The sequence below is a fragment of the Crinia signifera genome, chromosome 2 (genome assembly GCF_055691185.1).
Source record: "Crinia signifera chromosome 2, ASM5569118v1, whole genome shotgun sequence".
Classification (NCBI taxonomy): domain Eukaryota; kingdom Metazoa; phylum Chordata; class Amphibia; order Anura; family Myobatrachidae; genus Crinia; species Crinia signifera.
This window is the reverse complement of record NC_139218.1, coordinates 94,945,374-94,958,468: the sequence shown is the minus strand read 5'-3', so window position 1 is coordinate 94,958,468 and position 13,095 is coordinate 94,945,374.

Sequence of the window (13,095 nt, the reverse complement as noted above, 5' to 3'; positions counted from 1 at the left end):
TTGTGCATTTTCTATAGTGCCTTCCCTCATCCAGACTGAATGAATGCTGTATCAGCCCTTCATTTACATTCACACCGACCTTCTTCTCTGTGAAAAGAGCAGTGTCCCAGGGAAGTGGGAAAGGGGAATGGGGAATGGAGAAGGGGCAGGTGTTTATCCATCCAGAATTAACCAGCTGTATTTTAACAGATGCTATCTTCAATTGGGCTTACTGAACTGTACTGTATTTGTATGCCCAAGCCCTTTAACAGTACAGTATACCATGACAACTGTAATTTTACTGCACTGTATACTGTACACACAAATCAAAAATAGGATGCTCTTTCATTTGTGATGCTCGCGCATCTCATTTTCCTCAAACAGTGTTGCATCTCCATCTGTACAATACAGTACAATGGGGGAGGGATCCTAGACTGCACACCCTGGACATGTGAGGTGCTACCTGCTGAGACTTGTGGTGCAGCAAGCAGGAGGAGGAGATTGCAGGTGCACACTAAATATAAATGCTAAACCTATTAATTTCATTGCTGTACTGCATTTCAGAGGTTCTAAGCATATTGATGGCCATTACTATCAGCTTGTCCACCACGTCCAGGTAACCTCTATCGGACAAGTCCCTAACACTACTCTGGGACTCCCTCAGGCCAGCCCAGCAGAACCACCCCATGGCATCACATTGGTGTAAAATTAAAGGGATATAAGGGAAATTATATGTGATAAGGCTTACTGTACATAAGTAAGAGGTAATAATAAAATGTGAAGGGTGCTACACACAGTATATACTAAGCAAACTAAATGGAAGGTGTATGATATGATGCCATGGAACAGCCCACCCACAGCAGCCCAGAAAGCCTTGCGTCCCAGTACATTACAAGCTCTGACAAATGAAACCTGACTATTGTAATGAACAGTGGTCAAGTGGAGTGTCTGAGTACTCTAGGCAAATCGTACTGCAGTTCCCATAGCCGATGCAGCATAAAGTAAGCATAACTGATGGCATGGGATCACTTTGACTTTAGAGCATGGGATGCTATCACCAGGTTTTCTAGGCTTGTGGATAAGTGTGCCGCTCTCCATCATTGGAGATCTGGGTTTGATTCTAAGAGTATACTGTATACTCAGTATGTGGTGGGCTGCATGCCATGTGTGGGCTGGGGCCACAATGCAAAATAATATACATTGCTTAAAATTATTTTGTGCAATAAAAGAATTTTAGAACTTTGCCCAAGAGTGCTTACTGCATGCATTTCTCTGTACACATATTTTCTTTGTTTATACAGTAGTTGCCTACCCTCCAGGATCCTGCAACAGTCTCCCATTTAAAGTCTTTACTGCACTGTATCTCCTACTCCCCTGAATCATAGTGTAAAGTACAGTACAGTAAATCAAATACTGTAGTCCTTAAAGTTGTACACCTAGTCCACCCTGCAGTAGAGAACACATCCTATGTACCAGCAAGCTTCTTAAGGAACCCATACAGTAGCAGTTCATTCCTGAGCCAGCCAGGAAGGTGGGGGTAACAATTTTTCATGAAATACAGTACAGTACTGTATATCGCATGCAATTGCCTTTATTTCCTCTCACTCTCTGCTTGACCTATTTTAGTCTTCTTTCTGTTCTTTCTACTCCACTGAAACAGCCCTAACAAAAGTCAGCACGGACTTAGGGGGGTATTCAATGTCAGGGGCACGGCTGTCGAGCTAGCGCGACAGCCGTGCCCCTGTCCCGTTCTCGGTGAGCTCGCCTGGAGCTCGGCAGTCGGAATTCAATGTCCCGGCCGCCGAGCGGCGAGAAGGGGGCGTGGCCGCGAGTTGCGGCCGGGAAGTGACGAGCTGCAGCCGGCAGCTCGTCACTTCCCGGCTGTTCTCGGCAGAACGAGCCCGACAGCTAGAGATGTCGGGCTCGTTCTGACAGGAAACCCTGTTCAATGCTATCGGGGAAGACAGCATTGAATAGGGCCCGTCGAGCATCTCCCCCACGGGAGATGCTCGACGGCGATTGAATCTCCCCCATAGTCTCTGCCATGTATCATGTTAGTATCCTGGCACCAGCTTGTGTTTACAAAGTCACCATGAACATAATGACTGTAGACATCAGGATGCATGCCATCTGTGAAATAAATTAAATGGTGTTCACAGTTATACTGGCAATGTACAGTCAGAATATTTTATGTATTTATCTATTTAAATGTGTAGATGGATATTAATATTGTACAATTTCAATTTACTGCAATATTTTTGTTGCTTTCTATTTAAAAAAACCTTCCTGTTTGGTGCATCTAAAACTGTGTAAGTTGAAATGGGTCATCAGGCATAAAAACGGTTTAAAGAGCTAGGGAAACCCAACACAATTTACATAATTGTACTGTGAAATGTGCTATAAATTATGGAGCTATGTTCTATGCTGATATGAGATAAAACCAAATAATCCAATAATAAAAAAAAATTGTTTCTTCCTTTACTACAAAATGAATATACGCATTATGTCAGTGAAGCAATTTTGTGAAAAATAAAAAGCAATAATATTGAGAGAAATAACGTTGCCGCATTATTTTTGCTTTAGTGTCTTTATATTATTAAACTATTAAAACTTATTGCATAATCCACCCGGGAGAAAAGAAAAGCACAGTATTGCACAGTGCTGCTTAAATGTGTTGTTTCAATCAAACTTTTGCTGGTTAAACAATCTTTAACTATGGTATTAGCAGATAATCCATTACACAGGGATCTGAGAGCACAATGATTGCATATTTGCTTATGTAATTCTATTCTTAGACTTTTTATACTTTAGTTGGCTCATGGCCTGCCAGACAGACTCCCTAAAGTGTTGGTATTGGGATATACTGTAAAAGGCATACGAAAAAGATTTGTACTTAAAAAGCATGGTTTTATGTACTGTATGTTTTAAATGTTCTGATTTGTAGCTGCTACTACATTTACTGCTTTAGTACTATTTTTAACCCTTTCAGGTCCAACGTCTCTTCAGGCTCAACAGCCCTAGCAGCAGATCCAATGGTGAACCATTTTAAAATTAAAACATAAACATCGTTTAACATTCAATGTAGACCATTTTTGAATTTTAAAAATTACAATTAATTGAAACATTTAAACCAGACTGTTTGAATTGCAAAAAATAAATAAAAATTGAGGCTGATATATAGGCAATTTGTCCTCATTCTCCCTTGTGTTTTACGTGTATCTGAATTAATAACCACTAGTACTGTATATTGTCATTATAAAGCACTTTCAGCTTCTCCCCCCCCCCCCAAAAAAAAATTGGTTTAAAGTAGTGTAGGCATATTTTTTTCCATAAAGTCTCCCCTTGTTGTTTGCTGCCATGGAGTGGTGGGGCTAGATACTGTATTATATGGTTCTGGGGACATGATGATGCCATTATACTCTGCCCCTCTAACCTACACTAAGTTTTATAAAGCACGGTTACGGGAGAACTAGAATCATCATATCTACCCATCCTGGAATCTAAAGATCTAATTGTGCATTTTTTTTTAAAGATTGAGTCTCCTTTTTAAAATGATGTTCTAATTAGTAGTTATTGTGCATTTGTCAGGTTAATGTACAAGTATATTTTCTATAAAGGCTTCAATAAACTCTAGGGCTCTCTACCCTTAGAATTGCAGAATAAAGAACTGCTGTTGTGCTCCTTCAAATACCACAGGTGAACATCACCCATCCCCTAATTGAATTACTCATATATATTGCTAAGCAGGGCACCCACCAGTCTTTAGGATGATAAACATATTAATTCTTTAATATGATAACATAGTACAATCAAATCAGGCCGTATAGATGCGTGTGTGTTTTAAATCAAGGAAACAGTTGTTTTATCCCTATCATTATAAATGATGATGGTGATGGTGATGGTGATGGTGATGGTGATGGTGATGATGATGATGATGATGATATCTCTTTAGCACCATTTTAGTTTAATCTGGACTCAAACAAAAAGCATTATTAATTATAGTGAGTTTTAATGAAAAACTTTTAACTTGTGGGTATGTGACAATTTATCTGCTGAAAGGAAGGCACACAGTTGTTATATTAAAACTAAAAACAGTTATCATCTATCATGAACAAAAGTGCTTGAACTTTGTTTGAACTTTACGCTACTGCATATGAAAAGTGCATACATTTTAAGGGATTTATATACACAGACAGCAAAAATAGAATTTTTTTTCTTTATCTCCAAAGCTATCACATTTTAACACTTAAATTAAAACTTGTGTTTAGCATAGCACAAAAGATTTATATTTTCATACTTGGTTTCTTAAAGCAGAATTCAGGAAACAGGAGGTGTTTACCTATCACCAGCTGTTCACCCACAATATCACTATCCAAAGAGTATCTATAACATACTACTTTAAATGTCTGCAGGCCAATGTGTGACATTTAAAGTATGTATAACAGATGGCCAGTATCCCAAGGCACAAGTCGATCTGTTAGCACCATTAGTTAAGCTCCTTACTGTTTCCTTAAGCATTGTTTTTATTTATAGAGACTTATAAATATGAAAAGTGAACCACTGTATACATCTAGTACTTATTATTGTTGTTTCCAGCACCACAGATTAGACTAAAACTATACATTGAGATGGCTACTGTACATAACTGTACATTTCAGTTACAGAATGGGTAGTTTAAATAGTTGTAGTTCAATTCAAAACTATATTTACAATAACATATACATTACAAGAAAGTAAATATTCCTTATTTAAATTATTGCTAAATATATATTATTTAAAAACCCATACTATGGTAGTAGCAAATTGAAAGCCACTCACCCCATAGTCATAACTAATGGCCACCATACACTAGTCTGACTTTTCCTAAGGACAAGTTGGACCAGTTTGCCTTTGAAAGACCACCCCAGCAGCTCCATGGGAGACTGCTTCCGATTTGGTATTTGATGTGCCCAGGGCAGCCGAGAGGTATGCCGGTCTCCGATAAAATTTTGGGGATGTGGCCTAATTGCAGGAGTCGTGGCTACCCCGCGATTAGGCTAAGCCCCCAAAACATTTTGGGGGTGTGTGTGAAAACACACGTTAAAGTCGACGGGCGGGGGAGGGGGGTGTTATTGTTGCCCCCCTCAGCAGCAGCAGCACACATGTACACAGGTATAGCAGGCTCAACATGAGTTCTCATGCTGAGCCTGCTGTCAACACAGCACATGCTGTACATGTGTGCTGCTGCTGCTCTAGAGAGAGACGGAGGGGGAAGTGTGTGTGTGTGTGTGTGGGGGGTGTCGGACCAGGGCCCCTGCCAGGCCCCTCCAGCAAGCCTGGCCCCGGGTAATTAGTACCTGCTCCCTGCCCCTCTCAGCTGCACTAGATTTACCAAATTAAGCAAGCAATTAATCGCATGCAATTTATTGCATGTATATCTCAGCGGCGGGGGTGGGCAGGGGGGTCCGTGAGGTGGGCAGTGGGGGCCCTGCGGTGTGTGGTGGGCAGTGGGGTCCCTGCAGTGTGGGGCAGGCAGCGGGGTCCCTGTGGTGCTGGGCATTAAGTCAGTGGGGCTGAGCGGTGGATGGGAACTGAGTATCGCTATTTGCCAGGCGGCGGCGTGGGAAGCACTGCTGAATTTGCAATTACTGACCGGATGCTAATTGGCTTAGATTCAGTCAATCGGTGTCCGTCCAGTGTTTTCAAATCCGCTGCACGGACCCGCTGACTTAATGCCCAGCCACCGCTGCCTGGACCCCGCAGCCCACCCTTCGCTGCACATGAAGGAGATACCAGGATGGGTGGTCGGACAGCCAGCAGTTTCAACAATCAGCTTGGGTCCAATGCACACAGGACAGCACATCGGACCTGAGGGGACATCAAACCGAGCAGATTTGTGCGGATTTTGTGGCCTGATTCATCGCAATCAGCCCAAATTGTCTTGTGTATGGGCACCTTAAGTGTTTAACCCTTTCAGTGACAAATTAATTTGTCAAAATAGGAGAGAAAATTGCCAAGCAAACATTTTTTATTTAATATATTGCCTTGTAAGGCTTACCTTAAATATTTTTTTTTACATATTATATTTTATTTGAATTTATATAACATATGAGAGCGACGCTGGAATTATTAGAATATATATTGCACATCTCTCACAGAGATGTCATTTTCAAAGCCACATAATTATACTGGGGAAAAAAATTAAACAATTCCATAAATGAAGGCTATAATATACTATATCAGTTACAGTATATGAGATTATTTACAACCTGATAGAGTGTACAGTATGTGTTACTTTTATATTCATATATTTGTTCATAGATGTTTTTCATTTTTGTAATCTGACTAAGGTATATTACGATACACAAAACACAACTTGGTTAAACTATAAATTTATCCAAATAAAGTTATTAAAGTTGAGTTTTCAGAACATATCTCAACAATACATTCCATGGAAAAATCAAGCAATGGCAGTTAAAGAAAAATAATAGGACTTTTACCTCTACATGCATAAACATAGTGTAGGTTTTCAAAAAGACCACATGCCACTCAATATATTTTTTTGTCTAGATGACATCCACATGTACTGATAGTTTTAAGTCAACAACTTTTAATAGTATCACATGACAAACAGTTTTAGGAACAAAATATACTGTAATGCAGTCTGTTCAAATCCTGTATCTAGTTTTCATTGATCTTATCTGAGCCAATATCAGTCACTGAGAAATAATATTTTTTAGATAACTGTAAAAGCTTTAAGAAGATATAGCTATTGATCTCTTAGACAATAATCTGTATGCAATTACATTTAACCCTCAATATTCCTGATAATTAAAAACATATTTTCTAGGACAATAATTTCTTATTCTCGTAATTTTTGCAGAACCACTGTTTTGGTCAACTACAGTATGTAATTGGATAAATCATGATGAAAAATATTTTTATAGATTGTATGAAGTAATTCCTAATTTGCAAAAATCCTTGTGCTGGTATACATTATATAAATATATCTCAAACCAACTTAGAATTTTAGGATGAACAAATAATTGTATAATGTGTTCACATGTATAATCTCCATTTATCACAGATAAATTAGATACATTTTGTCACAATTTCGTGCACAGCTTACAGTGTGTACTGTCAAATGACTGACTTGTAGACAGATCTTCCAATAGTTGTATAGATAGATAGGATTGGAGAAAAGAAAACTTTTGCTGGGGCACTCTTGAGATTAATAGTGAAATTGGTACTATTAAAATATAACTTTTAATCAGACACGTTTAAAATATGTGGCAAAAATAGACATACATACATATATGATCGATGATCACAATGGTGATCCGAATAACACACAATGATAGTTTGATACTTCGATGTGCTATCAAAATCCACTTCCTTTATTGGGAAGGATTTATGTTTCCGAATGGCTAAAAAGTATTTTTGGAGGTAGAATTCCCCGCGGACACAGAGATTAAAGACCGTATAAATAGAGAAACTGGTTATCAATTAAAGAATAACAATACTCATTTTGCTAGTTTCTATTCAATACATATAACTGTGTATCTGCCTGTTTTGTAAATGCAAAGTAGCAACTTGTAACTCCACATGTGTCAATTGTATAAACACCAAGGTTTGTATTCAGGCGGTTACTCCCTTCTGGTAATAATTTGTTATTGGGTACTGGTTTCAATAATTATTCTCACATACATATTTTACCAAGTATTTGTGGAAAAAGGGACAGGTTACCCAGGGACTTGTTGGCTGGACCGCACATACAAGTTTAGGGTATGTCCCTAATAATCCCCAGTGTCTAAGATAGCTGATGGTAATGTGAGGTGCCTTAAATACTAATCACCTGGCACTCTGCTGTCTCTGGGTCTTGCAGTACACTGCAGTGGACTCTGGATGAGAGGTGACAGGTGTGATTTAAGGTCAGAAACCAAGTCACACTTCTGCTGTCAGTTTTCTGAGATATCGGTGACCTGTTGCTTTAATATCATTGCAGAACAGCTCAGATATCTGTACTAGCTGATCAGAGAGTGTGAGAAAAAGTGTGAGAAAAATAGATAAAATAGGCAAAGTGGCTTTTAACGCACTACATGTGATTTGCAGATCTTTGCATAGTGTTAGTGCTATTTGCAGTTATTCACACAGAGCAGGCAGAGTACCCTTCACCAGTGCTTCAATATATATATATATATAAACCAAGATACTTCCCCTTTTTATGTTTCGGGGGGGGGGGGGGGGGGGTTCTCCTTAGTAGTCGAAAGGAAGTTATATCCATATGTGGAAGAAGGATATGGTCATAGCATAATACAGTTTTTTTAATGACACATATACTCTAAAATACACTTTTAAAAATATCTTTTCACATAAAAATTCATCAAAATACAAACAGGTATTGCACACAAAACATAAAGTGTCTCCGATGGTGAAATAGATCCTGAATTAAGCCTTGATAAAGACCAGACTTTTGGTTGAAACGCGTTGGCGTGATCCTGATGGGGGAATAGACTGCCGATTACACCACCAGGGGATTGCTTCCAGATACGGGCTGCCCGGGCTGCTATTCTGTGTGACAATCTCTTTTTGAACTGTTTCTAACCATTCAGTTCCACCATCTCCGGTAAAAGTTTTCTGGCTATCTATTTCACCATCGGAGACACTTTATGTTTTGTGTGCAATACCTGTTTATATTTTGATGGATTTTTATGTGAAAAGATATTTTTAAAAGTGTATTTTAAAGTATATGTGTCATTAAAAAAAACTGTATTATGCTATGACCATATCCTTCTTCCACATATGGATATAACTTCCTTCGACTACTAAGAAGAAAACCCCCCCGAAACATAAAAAGGGGAAATATCTTGGTTGATATATATATTTTGAAGCGCTGGTCTGCCTGCTCTGTGTGTATATGTATTTGGGGTGAGGAAGAACACCCCCATAGAGTGCACATCCCAGCTGCCTCCTTTTGCGTAGATCCTGATTCACTCACATTTGTGTGTATCCAATATTTGCAGTTATTGCCAATTATAAAGTACCCAGTGCTTTCCCACTCAGCCCCCGATATCACGGAAAACTGACAGCAGAAGTGTGACTTGGTTTCTGACCTTAAATCACACCTGTCTCCTCTCATCCAGAGTCCGCTGCAGTGTACTGCAAGACCCAGAGACAGCAGAGTGCCAGGTGATTAGTATTTAAGGCACCTCACATTATTACCATCAGCTATCTTACACACTGGGGATTATTAGGGACATACCCTAAACTTGGATGTGCGGTCCAGCCAACAAGTACCTGGGTAACCTGTCCCTTTATCCACAAATACTTGGTAAAATATGTATTTGAGAATAAGTCTTCAAACCAGTACCCAATAACAAATTATCACCAGAAGGGAGTAACCGCCTGAATACAAACCTTGGTGTTTATACAATTGACACATGTGGAGTTACAATTTTGCTACTTTGCATTTTTCAAAACAGGCAGAGACACAGTTATATGTATTGAATAAAAACTAGCAAAATGACTATTGTTATTCTTTAATTGATAACCAGTTTCTCTATTTATACGGTCTTTAATCTCTGTGTCCGTGGGGAATTCTACCTCCAAAAATATTTTTTAGGCATTCGGTAACATAAGTCCCTCCCAATAAAGGAAGTGGATTTTGATAGCACATCGAAGTATCAAACTAGCATTGTGTGTTATTCGGATCACCATTGTGATCATCGATCATATATGTATGTATGTCTATTTTTGCCACATATTTTAAAAGTATCTGATTAAAAGTTATATTTTATTATTACCAATTTCACTATTAATCTCAAGAGTGCCCCAGCAAAAGAGTCTTCTTTTCTCCAATCCTATCTATACATATCTGGGCTCTGGGGAGCACCACCAACTTGCATATTGACCCATAGAGGGGAATAAATCAATTTATTGTTGGTTCAGGCTACTCAGGCCACACCCCTCACAGGGAATATCCGCTCACTCAGGAGGGAAATTCCTTGTGAGAGGGAAGTACTCTGTGCGGAATTCAAACCTCGTCGTCTTCTAATAGTTGTATAGATGTAAAGCCTTATTCCTTCTGATCAGAAGAACTGGAAGAACAATTGTCTTGAGTCCTGTTTGAGGTAGACAATAAAAAGGGGTAACAGCACTAAACACCGGTGTAACAGTGCTAAACACTGGTAGTTAAAATCTAATCACATTTAATAAATTGTATATTAAAAATAAAACAATGTTAAAAAATAAAAATGAGAAAAAATCAGTGAAAACTACCACGTGACTTATATTGTGGTTAGTGTATATAATACACAGAATTTGCTGCACCACCCCACAAGTATTCAGAGTAGAGTGCAATACCACCCCTATTCTCTTAACAGAAGAATAATATTCACTCATGGATTTCCTTATTGAGTGCTGGAATTGGATTCATATGAAGGAGTCCATTCCTACAATGCCCTTAAAACATGTTATTAGATGTTGTGTAACAATGTCCAGGTACTGTACCTTAGTTTCCTTTATGGGCACAGGTGAATGGTATATCTCTGTCTTTCAGAAACAGATGGAGCGCCTCTCAACCAGCACTGGAAATACTGTAAATAGGTTCCCTTAGCTGGTGATCGTAAGCAGAGAGGAACTCCATCTCAAGGGGATGTTTAAGTGTCTCACATGCATGTGCATCCCCATCAACACGGCGGTGGGGAGTGCTTTCCCTGCCTGTCTCCGCCTCAGAGATCAATGGCCACTGGGGGCAGCTGGGGGGGGGCATCAGAGGAGCTGCAGAGGGCTCCATCAGAATGGGGTGTGCGAGCGACTTGTGTGGGCATGTGCTCTTCCAGCGGATGGCGTTGGCTGGCGGTTGGCAATTTTATCGATGGGAGCTGATCCACCTGTAGCATTCACAAAATGTCTTACTGGCCAGGTTAATGGCAGAAGTATGGATCAGTCCTGGTGTGAGGATATTGGCAAGCTTACACAGTTGACAAATGTCCAGGTACCAGGTCCAGGTCAAATACCTTCGTGGTCACAGGGGAGAGACCCTTGTCCTCCGAATGGTGTTCGCAGGATTTTGTATTGGCCAATTAGACAGTTCTGGTAAGGTGCTGCTCGCAATCCTTCACAGTTGACAAATGTAAGGCTGGTTCGGTTCCTGATTGCCACAGTGATAAAATTCAGCATAAATGGGTCCAAATGGGTGTCAGGCTGACGCGTTTCACTGCTTAACTGCAGCCATTTCAATAGGGTTTTTTTGGAGGACAGGGGTATGCCACTCTCCTGTGGCCACAAAGGTATTTGAGGCACCTGGACATTTGTCAACTGTGAAAGCTTGTCAATAGACTGCTCCATCCTTGTGCCATTAACCTGGCCAGTAAGAAATTTCGTGAATGCTATCTGAAAGACAGAAATATGCCATTCCCTTAATTCTCTCTGCACAAGTTACATCTGCCCCACCTGCAGTGCACATGGTTTTGTCCATCTAAGAAGGATTTTGTTAGAAAGAGTGAACTAGAATAAGGCCCACAGTATCTATACAAATACCATCTAGTTAAAGAAATTACGTAGTTACACGCTTAGTATTAAGCATGTATGGATTTTACATTTAAAAACATTTCAAATTACGCTTTTCTTTTAAATACATTATGATGTGAAATACTGTATAGAAATTTTTGAGTCTACCTGACCTGCATCCTGTGCTATGTGCTCTGAGAGTTGCTAGTTGGTAACACGACAGTAGCACTGCACAGTATACATTAGGAGACTTTATCCAGATTCTATAACAATTATCTACCAAATTAGTGAAGACACCTGAACCTACTTTTTAATCACTGATCTAATGGATTTAAGTGACTTTTATATGTATGTTATGTAGTGAAAATGAAATCACAAAGCAAGAACAACATAGCCAGAATCACCTGTAAATAAAAAGTAAACTTGGATACAAAAACAAATTAAGTACATATGTTTCTGGGTTTAGAATGATGGTTACAGAAAAAGTCAAGATGCCAAGCAGCCTCTGCAATTTGTTCCTCCTCAATCCTATCATAGAGGGGAGACTGACTGAGGATGAAGGCATTGTGGCATAAACAATGTAAACCAGCAATTTTTTGTGTTACATCACACACCATCTGAACATGTAAGCAAAAGTCTTGGTGACAAGATATCTACATTTCAGCCCTTTTCCTATGTGAACTCAGCTCAATATGTGTGCAGTCCAGACATTGAGCATGCCTGCACAAAAAGGTATCCTAAGATTGTGTCATTATGACTGGCTGGGGAAGTAGATGGAGCATAAGAGTATACACAAATGAGAACAAACAGATAACAAATTACAGTACAAGACAATTTAGGACAAGTACATCCTACATATGGTTAGTTGCATCAGGGGACAGGACATTGAAGCAATCATCAGAGTGGCAGAGGTTTATGTATTCTAATAAAGGCAAATGAGGAGAGAGGGCCCTGCTTGTGAGAGCTTACATTCTAAAGGGGGAGGCTAGACAGACAGGGGTGACACAGAAGGGGAAGAAGTGAGCAAAAACAGAAGGTTAGGATGAGAGAGGGTCAGGTTTTATGCAGGAGGGTGGGAAGGGGTCAGCTTAGTCTTTGATATTTTAAGTCTAAAAGAAGCGCTGGGTCATCCAAGAGTAGACAGCAGAGAGACAGTTGGAGATATGAGTGAGGATAGAGGGAGAGAGATCAGGAAAGGATCGGAAGATTTTAGTACTATCAGAATAGAGGTGATACTGGAAGTTAAGTGAGCAAATGAGCTCACACAGAGAGGATGTGTAGAGATTGAGAAGAAGGGGACCAAGAATAAAATGTTGGGGGACACCTACTATCAATGGAAGAGCAGGAGACATGAAGTCATTAGAGGTACAGCTGGGCATTTCCAAAACCGACAGTGCAAGTCCAAGCATTAACAGTGATAGTAAAAATTTCCGCTGATGTAAAAATGGTGATATTACAGCTGAATAGCCAGATTAAGCAGCCAGGAGTAGTTTGTTGTGAGTATGAAGCAATCCTTTAGTTTTCTGAGTTGCTGTTGTTTTTCTCTCTGCACATGTTACATCTGCCCCACCTGCAGTGCACATTGTTTTGTTTATTTGAGAAGGAATTTGCCTTTGCAAGTGAACC